General features: G+C 37.6%; 1 long non-coding RNA gene across 1 annotated transcript in view; it reads right to left on the bottom strand.

The window, feature by feature from the left end:
* Positions 1 to 4232: 4232 nt before the first annotated feature.
* The window catches only part of LOC125106004 (uncharacterized), a 40593-nt gene continuing 25390 nt past the window's right edge, over positions 4233 to 19435 (bottom strand). The window contains exon 3 of the long non-coding RNA XR_007129192.1: positions 4233 to 4700. This is a non-coding gene — a long non-coding RNA (uncharacterized LOC125106004). The remainder of the gene's footprint in view (positions 4701 to 19435) is intronic.

The raw sequence follows: 19435 nt of genomic DNA, 5'->3' as shown, positions 1-19435 counted from the left end.
TTTTTTATGTGGATGGAGTATCACATATAATAGTATATGTATAAATGTTCTCATGAGTCATCAAAGCAGCTAATGCAGCTTTAGTTGCATTTTTATCTGAATGGTTTAATTCACTTTTACTCCTACTTGAGTCCTACATGAAAAATGTCTAGATTGTTGTACTTAAATGCATAAAAATGCATTCAACATAAAGAATGTTTTATTTTCATGGATTGGAACTGCGTTGGATATGAGTGTTTTGAATGTTGAGGATTTTATTCTATCAAGAGTTTCTGGTGATACGCTAACACCACAGAAATAAAGGTTGAGGAGAATACGGTGGCTTCAGGTCTGGCATAGAAAGAGTTTCTCACTCAAAATTTGTCTTCTGTTTTCATAATACCTTAATTCTAATATAGACAAATATCGCAGCTCTCTTACCTCCCCTTCTGCCTTTCTCTGAGTTGTAGGAGATCCTGGGATACCAGTGTATTCTTTCCATTCTCCTACCTACATATTACCCATACACCCCCTAACATTTTGACACTAGATTGACTCTCACAAGTCACAGGTGTGCTTAGCAGTGCATAACCTAAGTACTGTTTTGGGTTTTTTTGTTTGTTTGTTTGTTTGTTTTTTTTTTTTTTTTTTTTTGGTCTGTATGGTGCATTACACCAGGTGCCACTTATATAGAGACATGAAATTCTGCTATTTTATTATATATATATATATATATTAACAGCAATATTAGAATACTCTGGTCTATTATATTTGTTACCTCTCTATCCCACCACTGCTACAACACACATAATGTGATTTTTTTAAGCTGGAATATTTTAATGCATTCCCACATGAATCATTTTACTTATAATACTTAAGTTTGTGTCTCTGACCAATAAGATCTTTTTTAAAAACAACAAAAACACAACTATAATGGCGTTTTTACACCTAACAAAAATAATAATTACTTAATATCATCTAATATGTGGTCCATATTCAAATTTGTTGCAAAATGGCTTCTGCAGTTGGTTTGTTCGATTGCACTTTTTCTGACTCGTGTCTCTTTAAGTGTTGAGAAAAACTACCGAACTTCCAATGACTTACTTCTATACTGTATTTTTCATTTTACCTTTCTTCCTAGAGAGGAAGTAATGGCAAACCATAGAATATTGTACATGCAATGTCAAAAAACAAACCTTTGTTTTGATAACTTGTTGATAAAGTTTCCAAATTGATTCTTTTTTTCCTTAAATATTTATAAATGTTAAATTTAAGTCTTATCTTGGTATCTAAATTGTTGAGAAAATACATTATATTGAAAAATGGACAAAATAGTTGTGCTGAGGTCTACAGAAATGACTGACAAGAGTTTTCTTCACATCTTTTGCTCATTTTACTTGAAAGAGACAGTAAAGATATGCTTGTGCATGAGGCGGAAGAGGCCAGATACATTTGACCAAGTCACCATCTGAAAGGGGCAGTGTTTCAAATGAATTATAGCACACAACTTCCACTGAGGAGAATGAAGGGAAGGTTGCAGTTTGGTCAAGTTAGGTCAAGCATTTGAAGTCATTACTGCAGAAGACCCGAGCACACAGCCCAGAGCACTCACCTGGCAGGCCCTAGTGCTCTCATAGGCAGAGAGGGTCAGAGCTACAAAAGGGAAAGAAGAGGAAAGAGAGGAAAGGCTTCTCTGTGCTTGATCTTGGGAAACAAAAATAATGTGAGCAAAACTTTCAGAAGCTTTTAAAAAATAAGTATTAACACTGAGATAGTTAACACATACAAGTCCTTGATAACCTTCTCAGCCAGAGAGCATGCAGCTTTTGTGCACACTCCTCCTCCTTGAAACCAGATTATTTTACTTGCTGCTGTAGGTTTATTCTAGGGTTTGGGCCAAGATTTTATGATCGTTTGCTTTAATATAAACAAGAGATACTCTAAGATTTGTGTTTTATTTATAACTTACTACCTTTATAGGATTTTATAACCTGTATATGCTACAATGCTATAAAGTTTCTGTTAATTTTTTTAACCTTTACCAAGTACAGACTGTGACTGGTGCTTCCTAATATGTTACTTTGTTTGAACTTCAGATAGTCCTGTTAACCAGGCAATGCTCCTCTCTCCTAGATGAGGAAACTAAATGAGTTTTCTAGGAGTCATTGCCAGAAACTGCAGAACTGAATTTAAATCCCAGTCAAAATTGTGGGCCTAATAAATACAGTGTCTCTCTCTCTCTCTCTCTCTCTATATATATATATATATAAAATAGCCTGTAAGATAGAAGTAACTTCAGTTTTTACATAAAGAATAGTTTCTCCTGGCTTTAAAGAATAAAAATTTGTTTCTAGGTGATTGTGAGAATCAGTGCTTCATGTTTTAGTTTCTTAAGATACTTATTTAAGAAGTATATATACATTGTTAAAAACTTGGCTTATAGCTGATCCATGGCAAAGGATACTTGTAAATCCAATATTTTACATTCACATTTACAGCTATAGAATATTTAAAGTATATATACTTAATGCAAACCTGTGTTCAGTTATAATTTCTCCAACAATATAGTAGCAATAGATAATTTATTGAGCTCTTAATTTTGGTTCCCAGTACACCTTCTTGGTTGAGCGAGGTCAAAGTAAAGATGTGAACTTTTAAAGTGCTAGTCCTAAGGGCAGTTGTGCATAGACTATAGCTAAATGAATAGAGATAATACGGAGAGGCCCGCTGGTTGAAGTTCATGAAGCATGTCTAAAGCTGATGCAATCAAATTAGGCAATTCTTATGATACATATACTACCCCATGGGCTAGAATTCATTAAAGGTAGGATTCACTGATGGGGAGAAGCCCCTTTCACATGAAATGACTCTACCATACAGGAAATTCTAAGGATTTTTCCTTCCCCTGTTCTCCACCCATAGGTCAGCCAATTCACGTCTCATCGTCTAACGAACATTTACTGGTGCCAGTGTATTACGTGGGTACAGTCGTTGCAATGACAAGCAAAAAATATTCAGTCTGTGCCAAGACAGAGCTTTTAGACTTCTAACAGTCAGTCATAAATATGCCATTTCTAGTGTAAGTGCTTGTGAAGGAAAACCCTGGGTACCCTGGGAAGAGTTGTGTAAGAGAAGTTAGGAGGGCAGAAAATGAAAGCAGGAGAGCATATTTAAATAGTAACAGTGAAGATCTTCAGGTAAGAAGTGGCAGCCATAACCTAAGAACCAAAATACCTCTGTGGATGAATTATGTGGATTTTATGCAGGGGAGTTACGTTTGCTCCCCCCGCCCCAAAATGTGGTAGTATGAGTAAAATGGAAATACTCATTTTATTATGCTTTATAATGTATGCATTTATTTTTTTTCTTCGGTGTTTGCGAACTATTTCAAAGTACTGTTTGCAAATTTGAGTGAAAAGTGAATAACCTGCATTAATGTGAAGAATAGACTCTAGAGGGCTGTTGATGGTTAGTGTGGATACTTAGGAGACCATGGTGAGGTGAGCAGTTGTGGTGGTGGTGGCAGTGGCCATCTCCAGAGTAATAAAGTAGATAAAACTGATATGACTTGATAATGGGTTGGGCTAGGGTGAATGAGGAAAGGGGTGAGTTAAAGATGGCTTGTAGATTTTTGGCTTTCACAACTAACACCATTTAGTGAGTTAGAGGAAGCCTGGAACAGGATGAGGATGGAGGAGGAACATGATGAACTTGGTTATAACACCTTGCATTCGATGTGATTTTGAGATAACCGAATGGAACAGGTAGTTGGTTCTACCATCTGAAACCGCTTTGTAGAGGCTCCTGCCCTGAATCTTAGAAACCATTTCCTAGAGGCTTTTTGATGCATTCTCATTTCATTGACTCTTTTGCCATGAATTAACAGTGTCCAGGTTAAATGTGATTAGAGGTAAACATTTATTACCACACGAATGTATGCATATATTTTGAGTCAAAAACAAGAATGAAAAGAGATGAGAATATTTAGTAGTTTATACCCATTCTAGGGTTTGTCTTTCTATACTTTGATGGGTGATCTTTGTTATCCCACTTTGAGGCAAGGGCACATTTATGGAAGTGGGGTAACCGAGCCAGAAGTAAATCTGTATGATTATTTCTTATATTCACAAATCTTTGTCAGCTACTAGCTACACACTGCCCTTTAGGAAGAAATATATTAGTGTTTTGCTTTCTCCTGACAAGCTTAATGATACCATTTTTCAGCAAGAATTAGGAACCTATGGGAACGAACTTGTAGAAAAGAACTTGTGCATGAAAGGAAGGGTTTTTCCATTTTTATTTATTTTCTTTTTCTCCATTGTTAGTGGCTTACTATCTATAGTTACAGTAGTTGAGGAATTAGAGGTTGTGTTGAAGTTAGCAGTCCTGGGAGCAGGTAAAGTTAGCAGTTAACCAGATTGATATTTTCCTTAGAAGAATTTTGGTGTTATAGGGAAGAGATGAAAAATGTCTGTTTTTATCAACTAGCTCATGAGACTGTCCCTAGCACTGCACTCAGTCATCTGTTGAGAACCTCAACTTCTTCAAGTAGGCAGGTTTTACCTGTTAGTTTGTCTCTTAGGGAGGAAAGGACAGACATGATAAGCAAAGATCTTCTTTCAGTAGAAATAAACTGGGTTAGCATAAATTGTACCTAATATTTGGCCCAAGGAGGCAACTGATGCAGCAGAAATATTCTGACATTAAAGGAAAAGTTGATGCTGAAAAGAAAAAACAAAAAAGCTGTTTTAGTATTTTAGTTTATATAGTGCTGAAGCGACAGAATCCAAATCTAAGCTATGAGGTAAATATCTGGGATTCCTTGTTTGGATTGTGTATTTCAAAATAACCATGTCTACATGTTGACAGCCAAGATGAAGATCTCCAGCCACTTGGTAAACTGGAAATACAGGGTATAAGAAGACATCAGAAAGGAGCATGCTCTCCCACTTGTAAACTATGTGCTTGATCCTGGTTGGGGGCACCCTGCCCACTGCTCCACATAACAGGGAAGAGTGGCACTCAGAGTAAGGAAGAGGTATCCATGGCCTAACACCCAACTTTTTTGTGCTTTCACTTGCATTGACCCATGTTTGAATGGAGGGAGCCAGTTTGCATTCCATAGGAGATTGTCCCTTCAGGAGGCCAAGCATAGCTCTGAAGAAGTTAGGCTCACTGCTATCCAGGCTGATTAGATCCAAAAGTTCAGAGACCAGAGGAAGAGCTTGAGGCAACTAATCTGGGATTCTGTGTGAAGCAGAGATAAAGGAAGAAACAGAAAGCTACCTGATTCATTTTTGTCCCTAGTAGACTATCAAACCTATCAGGGATGACTTACAAAAGGCAAGCAAGTGGCCAACTAAGGAATCTCATGAAACAGTGGAGCATAGTAGTAGAGTGCTATGGTTTCTGAAAAAACACTAGAGAAATACAGTGAAGTGTGATATGAACTGGGAAGTAGGGTAAATCCTCTTGTGTGTTTACTTTGTTAACTGTTCTGCTGTGGGCATATATGCTCATTTTTATGAGAACGGTATATTGTATTTTGGCTACATATTGAGTAAATTCACTCTTATTCTACTGGGTAGGATAGTGTCCTTCCCCCCTGCCCCCCCCCCACATCCCGCAAATTCCTATCTCCCCAGAATCCAGAATCTGTGAATGTGACCCTTTTTGGCAATAGGGTCTTTGCAGTTGTAATCAAGTTAAGATGAGGCCATCCTGGGTTAGTGTGGGCCCTAATATTTTGACTGGTGTCCTAAGTAAATGGAAATCTGGACACAGACACACAGGAAAGAAGACCACGTGAAGACAGAGGCAGAGGCTGGAAGGGGAAGCAACAAGCCAAGAACATCAGGGATCGCTGGGGACCACCAGAAACTGAAAAGGAAAAGAGCACCACCACCTTGGTTTTGGACTTCCTGCCTCTAGAATTGTGAGTGAATAGATTTTGTTGTTTTAAGCCACCAAGTTTATGGTGCTCTGCTTCCCTTTTATACATTTTTTTAAAATGGGTTTAAGATTGTTTTCTGGGCTTTTAATATTTTAAATAGTTTACATTTTAGCTAGGAGATAATACTTTCATATAAAAGCTAACTAAACACAATTTTTTTCAATTTTTCCTTAAAAAGACATAGAGAAAATAGTTCCCAAAGAATCACCATTTACCAGGTGATGAATATATATACACAAAAAGCCAAACGCTCACCTGCAGATATCATTGATTAGCATATTTGGGTAGAAAGTTGTTCTTAAACCTTGTATTCCATCAGATGGGACCCTATAAACTGCACTGCTCTCTAGACAGAGCCTCACTTCTGCTTCCGCTGCATGTTCATGGAAATCACAGTACTGATCCCACACATACCACGAGAAAATAAGGAGGACTTTGAGCAAATCCAAGTCCATGGTAAGAACTATACAAAAAAGGCCTCCGCCAGTGGTATGTAGCATCCTATTTGTGTATAAAGTGAGGCACATACTGTGAAGAAACAGAGGAAGAACTCTGGTTAGATCCCAGCATGCATCTATGGTCATGTTTACTAATTATTTGCTGGAAAAGGGCAACCAGAAAGCAGTCTTTGTTGATTCTTCCTCTTCTCCTCAATCTCTAATGTAGGAGTGTCTTTTGGTTCAGTTCATGGACTTTCTATCTATATCAACCTTTTTAGGTGATCTCACCCAGTGCAATGGCTTAAATGCTGGCTACATACTAGTGACATCCAAAATAATAACCTCCAGTCCAGGCCTCTCTCCCACATTCCAGAAATGTATGTCCAATGACCAACTCAGTCTCCGTAGCTGGATAGCCAATGAACATCTCTGTGTCAGCATATCCAAAACTAAACTTCTGGTCTTCCTCCTGCAACGCCATGCATGTTCTACTTACAGCCCTTCCCATCTCCACTGATGGCAACTCCCTCCTTCTAGTTTCTCAGGCCAAACCTTAGAGTTTTCTTTACTCTTTCTCTCACGTCCCACTTGTTTGTCTCTACGTTCAGAGCATGTTCTGAATCTGGCAGATGGGTTGCACTAGAGACTGACAGTAAGCCAGCAGAGCAGCAGGTATATGTATCAAGGAGTAGGCTGGATATCAGCATGGCTGGAGGCAAGGGACACTCAGCAGTATGGAAAGCAGAACCTGCATCAGCAAAGGAGTCAGCAGATATCAGGGCCCAGCTATGGAGTCTGGAATGTGCAAGCCAAGTCCTAGCATTTTTTTTTTTTTTAAGATTTTCTTTATTTATTTGACAGAGATCACAAGTAGGCAGAGAGGCAGGCAGAGAGAGAGGAGGAAGCAGGCTCCCTGCTGAGCAGAGAGCCCGATGCAGGGCTCGATCCCAGGACCCTGAGATCATGATCTGAGCTGAAGGCAGAGGCTTAACCCACTGAGCCACCCAGGCGCCCCAAGTCCTAGCATTTTTATAACAGAGATCGTGTACAGGAAGCAAGACAAAACCTCAGTTAAACCAAGAGGAGCCAGCCTAAAAGTCTCAGAAATAGGAAGAAATTCACACATCAGATATAGGCACCAGACAAACCTGAACTAGCAGTGCTGGACTACAGATCTCTTCTACCACAGGGATTTGGTCTGGAGGCTGGAATGGGGCTACATCTGCAAAGAAAGTCAAGAGACCCCAGTTTGGAGAGACTGAGATACTGGGGTGATAGTAAAGCTGGTCTAACACATTCTAACAAGATTACCAAGGAAATTTGTTTCTGATATGCTCTGATTCCAAACAAGGAGGACAGATATTTGAGTGTATGTACTGAGGACCTCCAGATAGTAGTTCCCAGGCTTGTGTCGTATGAGCCTCAGTAGGCTTAATGCACAGATTGGCCTTAACAGTAAAGTAGTTAAACCTCATACTGAAAAATCCCCTTCCATACGTTTTTGGCTTAAATGAAATAGCTTTATATATAGCAGAAATACCCAAGGAGACACCTCCAGTTCTCCAGGCTAGACTGTAAACATTCTAGATGTTCCTTTTGTAAGCCAAATGAAGGGAACCTCCAGAATCTCTAGAAGAATTGGCAACATGAGAGACAAGTGCTGCCTGGTTTGGTTTCTTTTTCCTGGAAGGAAAAAGACTGAGAGCATCTTTTTCTTGACACCAGGCTGAAATTGCTTGGACAACCAAAAATCTGTTTTTCTAGAACTGAAGAAGTGTTAACAGTTTCTATGCCACTGTGAATTGAGGGGTCTGGAAAAATCTCTGGCCAAAAACACCTTCAAAACATCACCCTCACCTCAGTGTCTAAAATTTCTCTATTCAAGGCTCCTTTGGATTTGAGTAAAAATTCCTGGTTATTGTGCAAACTGGTTTTCAGGGAGGGCTCATGTATTTCAGAATGCCTCCGCTTTTCCACCAGATGAACACAGCAAGCTGTGTTTCTGTCTGCGTAAAGGAGTCAGGTCACAAATCTTGAGCTCTGGAGGAAGTAGACCATCTGAAGCATTCTAGAGCTGGGAGGATCAGCCCAAGAGACTGTCAGAAAAAGGCAGGGACACTGGGAGAAAGCAGGAATTGGGGACACAAATGTTTCCCAGAGATGCTGTTTGGGAGCAAAATGAATTATGGGCATCTGTGGCAGAAGGGAACGAGGGTCACAGTGAAGGGCAAGAAACAGACTGTCACACTGGGGAGCCACATGGGGACAATGAATCCCCATAACATTTGGCTTTGATCGTGAGAAGGGCTGAATTTTGTGAGTTCTTACAACGAGCAGGACTTAAAGCCTGGAATTTTAAAAAATGTGTGTACTCAATCTAGGATAGTCCAGAGGGCGTTAAGAAGGGGAGTCCTGCCCTTAAAAAGACAGCATGATACAGAGTCAGCAGAGAGAAAGAGATGCAGTGTAGAAGCAGCAATTTGAAAAACACCTGGGTCACACGGGAGAGAGACTGCTTTTCTCATCTCAGGGGATGTCCCAGAGACATAGGATCATGAGAATGCCTCTCCAGGAGCAAAGGATCTGACAGGTATCATTCCCCACCCCCCGCGGCATAAACATATGGCCACCTGCAGGAATCACCGCAGTGCCCACACTTGCTGCCTAACTTGCTTACACCAAGTCCCATGCTATGCTTCACTGAATCCTCCCTTCCCAGTCATGCTCGCCTCTGCTGTGGTACTATGGGGCCCTTCTCATAGAAGACTGATGCAAACCTCACCAGCAATAAGTGTCCTGATCCATAACTTTTGTGGGACCTCAGTTCCCGCAGTGGTGGCATCAGGTCTTACTTAGCAAACAGACCAGTGCGCACCTTGTTAAAATTTCTCCCACCCAGCCAGGTACCAAACACTGCACAAAACAGGCAGAAAGAGCTTCTGCAGATGAAGGGACTTAAGGAAAAATCAGCCAGGACTCAACAACAAGGCACATACAACACACATAGGAGACACTTCCTGAAGTGCCAGGTCCTAGGGAATGGGACACTGCACTGCAGAGCACTACAGGACATCTTCATAAGGACATTCAAGAGCTGGAGTCTTAGCTGACATTTCTAACACACAGAAATGGACACAGAGTGTTGGACAAAATGAGGAGACAGAGGAATATGTTCCAAGTGAAAGAACAGGACCACACCATAGCAAGAGACCTAAGCGAAACGAATATAAGTAATACACATGATAGAAATTCAAAGTAATGATCATAAAGATACCAGACTTGAGTAGAGGACATCAGTGATACCCTCAACAAAGAGATAAAAAGAAACCAATCAGAAATTAAGAACACAATAAATGAAATTAAAAATACACTTGATGGAATAAATAACAACTTAGAGAAATAATGAATTAATGACCTGGAAGAATGAGTAATGGAAATTAATCAAGCAGAGCAAATGGGAGAAAGAATTATGGAAAATGAGAATAGACTTAGGGAACTCAGTGACTCCATCAAGCATAAAAACATTTGCATGATAAGGGGCAAAGAATAAGAAGAGAGAGAAAAGGAGAAAAATTATTTGATGAGTTAATAGTTGAAAAATGTCCTAATCTGAAGAAGGAAACAGATATCCAGACCCAGGAGGCACAGAGATCACCCCAAAAATCAACCCAAGGAGGTCCACACCAAAACACACATTAATTAAAATGGCAAAAAGCAGTGATAAAGAAAAAATAAAAATAAAAGCAACAAGAGAAAAGAATTCAGTTACATAAAAGGGAAACTCCATAAGGCTATCAGCAATTTTTCAATAGAAATTTTGCACATCAGAAGGGAGGGGCATGATCTATTCAAAGTGCTGAAAGGGAAAAGTCTGCAGCCCAAAAAACTATCCAGCATGGATATCATTCAGAATAGGAGAGATAAAGAGTTTCTCAAACAAAAGTTTAAGTTCATGACCACTAAACCAGTCCTACAAGAAATATTAAAAGTAACTGAGTGGAAAGGAAAGACTGTAAATGAGAGTATGAAAAGTAAAAACCACAAAAGCAGTAATAGTATTTCTGTTAAAAAAAAAAAAAGTCAAAGGATTCATAAAATAAAAGACATAATATAGGACACCTAAAACATTGGAGTGGGGAGTAAAGAATGGGTTCAAATTTAAGTGACCATTAACTTAATATAGACTGCTATATGCAGAAGATGTTAAATACAAACTGAAAAGTAACTACAAATCAAAAGCCAGTAATAGATATGCAAAGAATAAAGAGAAAGGAATCCAAGTATACCACTAAAAAAAGCCAGCAAACCATGAAAGAGATGAGAAGAAAAGATCAGAGAAAAACTACAAAAACAACTGCAAAACAAGTAACAAAATGGCAATAAGTACATACCAATAATTACTTTGAATGTGAATGGACTAAATGCTTCAATCAAAAGACATAAAAGGAGATGCTTGGGTGGCTCAGTCAGTTAAATGTCTGCCTTTGGCGCAGTCATGATTCCAGGGGCATGGGATCAAATCCCTCACTGGGCTCCTTGCTCAGCAGGGAGCCTGCTTCTCCTTCTGTCTGCTTCTCCCCCTACTTGTGTGCTTGCTCTCTCTCTCTCTCTCTCTCTCTCTCTCTCTGTCAAATAAATAAATAAAATCTTTTAAAAAAAAAAGACAAGGTGACAGATACAAAAACAAGAACCGTCTATATGCTGCCTACAAGAGACTCATTTCAGACTCATTTCAATCTGCAGGTGTCTGCAGAAATTGTTCTAAGGGGGAATTTTATAGCAATATAGACCTACCTCAAGAAGCAAGAAGAATCTCCAATAAACAACTGAAGGTTACACCTAAGGGAACTAGAAGAACAACAACAAACAAATCTCTAAACCAGCAGAAAGAAGGAAATAATAAAGATTGGAACAGAAATAAATAATATAGAAACTGAAAAAACAATGAATGAGGGCACCTGGGTGGCTCAGTGGGTTAAGCCGCTGCTTTCAGCTCAGGTCATGATCTCAGGGTCCTGGGATCAAGTCCCACATTGGGCTCTCTGCTCCACAAGGAGCCTGTTTCCTCCTCTCTCTCTCTGCTTGCCTCTCTGTCCGCTTGTGATCTCTCTCTGTCAAATAAATAAAATCTTAAAAAAAAAAAATGAATGAAAAATCAATGAAACCAGGAGCTGTTTCTTTCAAAAGATCAACTTCTAGCCAGACTCATGAAAAAAAAAAAGAGAGAGAGAGAGAAACCAAATAAAATCACTAATGAAAGAGGAGAAATAACAACCAACACCACAGAAATACAAATAATTGTAAGAAACTATAAATGAAAAATTACATGCCAACAAGTTGGACAACCTAGAAGAAATGGATAAATTCCTAGAAACATATAAACTACCAAAACTGAAGCAGGAAGAAATGGGAAATTTGAACAGAACAATAACCAGCAAAGAAATTAAATCAGTAATCAAAAAAACTCCCAAAAAACAAAAGTCTAGGACCAGATGGCTTCTCAGGTGAATTCTACCAGACCAGATGGCTTCTCAGGTGAATTCTACCAAACATTTAAAGAATAATTAATGCCCATTCTTTTCAAAGTTGTCAAAAAAATAGAAAGAAAAATTCCAAATTCATTCTATGAATTTGGTATCTCCTGATACCAAACCAGGAAAGACACAAAAGGAGAACTACAGGACAGTATCTTTGCTGAACACAGATACAAAAATCCACAACAACATACCAGCAAACCGAACCCCAAAACACATTGAAAAATCATCCACCACAATTAACTAGGACTTATTCCTGGGATGTAAGGGTGTTCATCATTCTCAAATCAATCAACATGATACATACCATTAATAAGAGAAAAGATAAAAAACATATGATCATTTCAATGGAAGCAGAAAAAGCATTTGACAAAGTACAATGTCTATTCATGATTAAAACCTGCAACAAAGTAGTGTTAGAGGGAAAGTACCTCAACACAATAAAGGTCTTATATGAAAAACCCACAGTAAACCTCATGCTCAATGGAGAAAAACTGAGAGCTTTTCCCCTGAGGTCAGGAACAAGACAAGGAGGTCCACTCCCACCACTTTTATTCAACATAATATTGGAAATCCTAGCCATAGCAATTAGACAACAAAAAGAAATAAAAGGCATCCACATTGGTAAGGAAGGAGTAAAACTTTCATTGTGTGCAAATAATATGATACTTTATATAGAAAACCCTAACCTCTCCACCAAAAACTACTAGAACTACTAGAATCAATTCAGTAAAGTCACAGGATACAAATTCAATGCACAGAAATCTGTTGCATTCCTATACACTAAAAATGAAGAAGCAGAAAGCAAAATTAAGAAAACAATCCCATTTATAATTGCACCAAAAAAGATACCTAGGAATAAACTTAACCAAAGAAATGAAAGACCTGTTTTACTCTGAATACTAGAAAACACTGATGAAAGAAATTGAAGATGATACCAAGAAATAGAAAGACATTCCATAAAAAAAAAGAGAGAGACATTCCATGCTCATGGATTGGAAGAGTAAATATTTTTTAAAAGTCTATGAAAGTCAGTATCTTACCGATTTAATGCAATCCCTATCCCTATCAAAAGACCCCAAATACCCAAAGCAATTTTGAAAAATAAAAACAAAATTGGAGCTATCACAATTTCAGACTTCAAGTTCTATAACAAAGCTGTAGTAATCAAAACAGTATGGTCCTGGCATTAAAAACAGACACCTAGATCAATTGAACAGAATAGAAAATTCAGAATAGAATATAAACTCACAATTATATGGTCAATTAATCTTTGACAAAAGAATAAAGAATATACAATGATAAAAATTCTCTTCAACAATTGGTGCTGGGAAAACTGGACGGCTACATGTAAAAGAATGAAATTGAACCACTTTCTTCCACTGTACCCAAAAATAAACTAAAAAATGGATTGAAGACCTAAATGTAAGACCTGAAAATCATAAAAACCCTTGAAGACAGCACAGGCAGTAATGTCTCTGACATTGGTCATAGCAACCTTTTTTCTAGATATGTTTCCTGAGGCAAGGCAAATAAAAGCAAAAGTAAACTATTGGGACAACATAAAAATAAAAAGTTTCTGCACAGTGAAGGAAACCATCAACAGAACTAAAAGGCAACCTATGGAATGGGAGTTGATAATTACAAAGGACATATACAGTAAAGGGCTAGTGTCCAAAATATAGAAAGAACTTACACAACACTCAAAAAACTAATAATACAACTAAATATGAGTAGAAGACATGAGCAGACATTTCTCCAAAGAAGACATTCAGATGGCCAATAGACACATGAAAAGATGTTCCACATCACTCAACATCACAGAATGCAAATTAAAGTATAATGAGATACCATCTCACACCTGTCAGAATGGCTAAAATAAATTTAATAAATAAAATAAAATTGAAAAAAACACAGCAAGTGTTGGCAAGGATATGGAGAAAAAAGGAACCTTCATGTGTGGTTGGTGGGTGCAGCCTCTGTGGAAAACAGCATGGAGTTTCCTTAAAAAGTTAAAAATAGAACTACCATATGATCCAATAATTGCACCACTGGGTATTTACCCCCAAAATATAAAAACACTAATTCAAATGGGTATATGCACCCCTATGTTTATTGTAGCACTATTTACAATAGCCAAATTATGGAAGCAGCCCAAGTGTCCATCAATAGATGAATAGATAAAGAAGTGGTATATATGAAAAAAGAAGTGGTAAACATATACAAAATATTATTCAGTCATAAAAAAGAATAAAATCTTGCTATTTGCAACAACATGAATGGAGCTAAAGAGTATAATGGTAAGCAAAATAAGTCAGTCAGAGAAAGACAACTACTGTATGATTTCATTCATACGTGGAATTTAAGAAACAAAATAAATGAGCAAAGGAAAATAAAATAGAGAACAAACTGATGGTTACCGAGGAGAGGTGCTTTGGGATAGGGGTGAAGTGGGTGAAGGAGATTGAGAGTACACTTAGTATGATGAGTGCTGAGTAATGTATAGAATTGTTGAATCACTACATTGTACACTTGAAATTAATATAACACTATATGTTAACAATATAGGGATTAAAATTTTAAAACTTAGTTAAAAAGCATAGGGTTTTATCACAGAATGAGAAAAAATACTTGTGGACTCATATATCAGATAAGAGTCTACTATCAAAAAATATATATATATATATTATATATAAAGAACTCTTATAACTCAATAATTAAAAGTCTACTAGCCCAATTTAAAAAGGGCACAATATTTGAACAGACATTTCTCCAAAGAAATATATAAATGGCCAATAAGTACATGAAAAGATGCTCAATATCATTAGTCAGTAGGTAAATGCAAATCAGTGAGATGAGATACATCCTCTACGCACCAGGATGGCTATGATAACAAGTGTTAGTGAAGATGTGGAGAAACAGGAACCCTTCACATGATGAAATGTAAACTGGTGTGGCTGCTCTGGAATATTTATCAGTTCCACAATAGTTTAAAGATGGGATCCCCTTGTGATCCAGCAATTCCCTCCTAGGCATATACCCAAGAGAACTGAAAGCTTATATTCATACAATAACTTCTACACAAATGTGCATAGCAGCAGTATTGTGAATTATTACTGCATAAAAGGAGAACAACCCAAACATCCATTAACTGAAAAACAGATAAATAAAATGTAGTATATCTATACAATAGAGTGTTATTCAGTCACACAAAGGAATGAAATTCTAGCACAAGCTACCATGTGGATAAAACTTGAAAACATTATGCTAAGTGAAAAGTCACGAAAAAACACATTATGATTCTATTTATGTGAAATGTCCAGAATAAACACATCCATTGTGACAGAAAGTAGTTTAGTAGTTATCATGGGCTAGACAAAGGGGGAATGTGGGGCAATTGCTAATGGGTTTGGAGGTATTTTTTTTGAGAGGTAAAAAGGGTGATAGTTGCACAACATTGTGAATATATTAAAAACCATTTAATTATAAACTTTATGGTATGTGAAATATATCTCAATACTTTATGGAAATATATCTCAATAAAAGAAAACATATCTCAATAAAAAGTTAAATATGTATATATGAGAAAGATCAATAATAGAGAAAAGCTTAACTAAAAGTATGACCGTTTATAGCATTGTAAGGTGACAGATGCAGCTACACCCATGGTGAGCACAGCATAGCACAGAACCTGTTGAATCGTGATGTTGTACATCTGAAACTAAGGTAACATTGTATGTGAACTATATTCAAATAAAAGAATTTTTTAATGGAAAGTTTCCTGGCTATGTTATCTAACCATAGCAATTCAATTAGATAATAATAAAAATAGATAATACAAAGATGTCTAAAGTCATCTTAAAAACTTGGAAATTAAGAAACACTTTCCACCACAGTGATCAAATAGTACTAAATGCTGGCGAACATGCAGAGCTGCTGGAACTCTCCTACATTGCTGGTGGGAACGTCAGCCAGCACAGACATTATGGAAAAATTTTTGGCAGTTTCTTATAAAGTTGAACAAATACTTGCCGCGTGAGCCACTTCTGGATATTTACTTAAGTGAAATGAAAACCTATGTTCACACAGAGACCTCTGTGGGAATATTTCTACTGCTTTATTAGTAATCGCCAAAACCTGAAAAAAAAGTAATTGCCAAAACCCAGAAACAACCCAAATGTCCACCAACTACTGAGTGAATAAACAAACTGTGGTACATCCATGCAGCAGAATACTATTCAGCAACAGAAATAAATGAACTATTGATACAAGCAAGCAGCAGTGTGGATGAATCTGGAATGTATTATGTAAAGTGAAAGAAGCCAAACTCAAAGGCCACATACTGTATGATTCCATTTAAAGATTTTATTTTTTTATTTATTTGACAGAGAGAGATCACAAGTAGGCAGAGAGGCAGGCAGAGAGAGAGAGAGGAGGAAGCAGGCTCCCCACCGAGCAGAGAGCCTGACGAGGGACTTGATCCCAGGACCCTGAGACCATGACCTGAGCAGAAGGCAGAGGCTCAACCCACTGAGCCACCCAGGCGCCCCTGTATGGTTCCATTTAAATGACATTCTGGAAAAGGCAAAACTACAGGGATGGAGAACAGATCAGTGATTTCAAGGGTTTAAGACTTGGGGCGTGGGGTTTGACTACAAAGTGGTAACACAAGGGAATTACCTGGGGAGACGGGGTAGTGTGATGAACTGTTCTGTATCTGCATTGTGGTGATTGTTAGACGGCGTTTGTCAAAATGCGTAGAAAGAGTGTATATGAGAAAGAGTGAATTTTACTAGGTAAATTAAAAAATGAAGAGAAACATCCTCCAAAATAACCCTTGGATCAAAAAGAAATAAAAATCAAAATTAAAGATTCTAGAACACTTTGTGCCAAAATACATAGGACAGAGTTAAAACTTTTCTTTGTATCCCAAAGAAAAATTATAACCTTAAATGCCTTCATTATTATAGAATAAAAAACAAAAATAAGAAATAACTTAGCACTCATTCTTATAAGTTAAATGAGAACAATAAAATTAAAAGAAAGTGCAAGAAAGGAATTAAAAGCATTAAAGCTTAAATAAATAAAATAGAAAACCAAATTTTTTTTACAAGGACAACTAAATCCTAGGGCTATTTGAATAACTCAATATGGAGAAATCCCTCACAAGCCTGACTACAAGCTGAGAAAGGAAAAAGACATAACCACATATACACAGATATTAAAATAATTTGAAGACACTGTTGCTTGCAATTCTTTGACAAAAATTGAAAACTTAGATGAAATGGCTGTTTTCTTAGGAAAAATACAATTGTCAAAATTGACACACGAATAATGGAACAATTACTATAGAAAAAATCGGAGAGGCAATTGACAATCTGCCCATCACACAACATAATTTCACACTTGAGTTCTATCTACTCTTTAAAGAAGAGTCCATTCCAATGTTATTTAAATTATTCCAGGCCATAAAAGCTATTTCATCCACTTGTTTATGAATCTTGCATAATTTATATCAAAGCCTGATAGACAAATCAAAGAATGAAATTATGGATCAGTCTCCTTTAGGAATACAGATGCAAAAATTACTGAGTAAAATATTAGCAAATTTATTCAAAAAGCATATCAAGGGACACCTGGGTGGCTCAGTCTGTTAAGTGTCTGCCTTCAACTTGGGTCAGGATCCCAGGGTCCTGGGATCGAGTCCCACATCTGGCTCCCAGCTCAGTGGAGTCTGTTTCTCCCTTTCTCTCTCCCTCTAATACATAAATAAGAAAAAAATTTAAAAGGATATCAAAAATAATAAATTCTGCCTAGTAATGCAAGGTTGATTCAATATCAGAAACTCTATTGATATAATCCAATCACAAGTAAAGAATAAAAAATCTCTGTAATCATGTCAATAGTTGTTGACAGTCATTTGATAATAATCAGTATTTATTGTTTTAAAAACTCTAAATAAAATAGGAATAGAATGAAAGAAAACTACTTGAGTGTAATTATACCAAATTTATCTGAGCTAAAAACAAAAATCAAAACAAAACCTAACAAAAAGTCTGTGTCTATTATTGATACCTTATACTTCTGTGATCCTACATTCTTTTCAAAACTCTTTCCAAAACATCTTGCTTTGTTCTCACATCTCCGGGAAGTCAATTGAAGAACAAACTTCAACTATGCTGCTCCTCACTTTTCATGTTTGTGAAAAGTATGTGGTCTCTGCGATCCCTGCAGACCCACACGGTGATTAAAGCCCCACTTCTGGCTGAATTACCAAGCTGGCAAGCAGCAGGGCAACACGGAAACTTGGTCAAAGATTCCAGCTCTGTTCTCTTCCTTGAACCCATCAGAGAAACCATCACCCTGAATCCTCCACATTCCAGGGACGAAAAGACTCTGGGGCTCTAACTGCTGATATATATATATATATATATTTTATTTTATTTTTTATAAACATATATTTTTATCCCCAGGGGTACAGGTCTGTGAATCGCCAGGTTTACACACTTCACAGCACTCACCATAGCACATACCCTCCCCAGTGTCCATAATCCCACCCCCCTCCCAACCCCCCTCCCCCCATCAACCCTCAGTTTGTTTTGTGAGATTGAGAGTCACTTACGTTTTGTCTCCCTCCCAATTCCATCTTGTTTCATTTACTCTTCTCCTACCCCCTTAACCCCCCATGTTGCATCTCCTCTCCCTCATATCAGGGAGATCATATGATAGTTGTCTTTCTCCGATTGACTTATTTCGCTAAGCATGATACCCTCTAGTTCCATCCACGTCGTCGCAAATGGCAAGATTTCATTTCTTTTGATGGCTGCATAGTATTCCATTGTGTATATATACCACATCTTCTTTATCCATTCGTCTGTTGATGGACATCTAGGTTCTTTCCATAGTTTGGCTATTGTAGACATTGCTGCTATAAACATTTGGGTGCATGTGCCCCTTCGGATCACTACGTTTGTATCTTTAGGGTAAATACCCAGCAGTGCAATTGCTGGGTCATAGGGTAGTTCTATTTTCAACATTTTGAGGAACGTCCATGCTGTTTTCCAGAGTGGTTGGACCAGCTTGCATCCCCACCAACAGTGTAGGAGGGTTCCCCTTTCTCCACATCCTCGCCAGCATCTGTCATTTCCTGACTTGTTAATTTTAGCCATTCTGACTGGTGTGAGGTGATATCTCATTGTGGTTTTGATTTGTATTTCCCTGATGCCGAGTGATGTGGAGCACTTTTTCATGTGTCTGTTGGCCATCTGGATGTCTTCTTTGCAGAAATGTCTGTTCATGTCCTCTGCCCATTTCTTGATTGGATTATTTGTTCTTTGGGTGTTGAGTTTGCTAAGTTCTTTATAGATTTTGGACACTAGCCCTTTATCTGATATGTCATTTGCAAATATCTTCTCCCATTCTGTCAGCTGTCTTTTGGTTTTGTTAACTGTTTCCTTTGCTGTGCAAAAGCTTTTGATCTTGATAAAATCCCAATAGTTCACTTTTGCCCTTGCTTCCCTTGCCTTTGG

This window comes from Lutra lutra, chromosome 8, assembly GCF_902655055.1.
Source record: "Lutra lutra chromosome 8, mLutLut1.2, whole genome shotgun sequence".
In the NCBI taxonomy this organism is placed as follows: Eukaryota; Metazoa; Chordata; class Mammalia; order Carnivora; family Mustelidae; genus Lutra; species Lutra lutra.
This window is presented reverse-complemented; position numbering and strand designations above follow the sequence as displayed.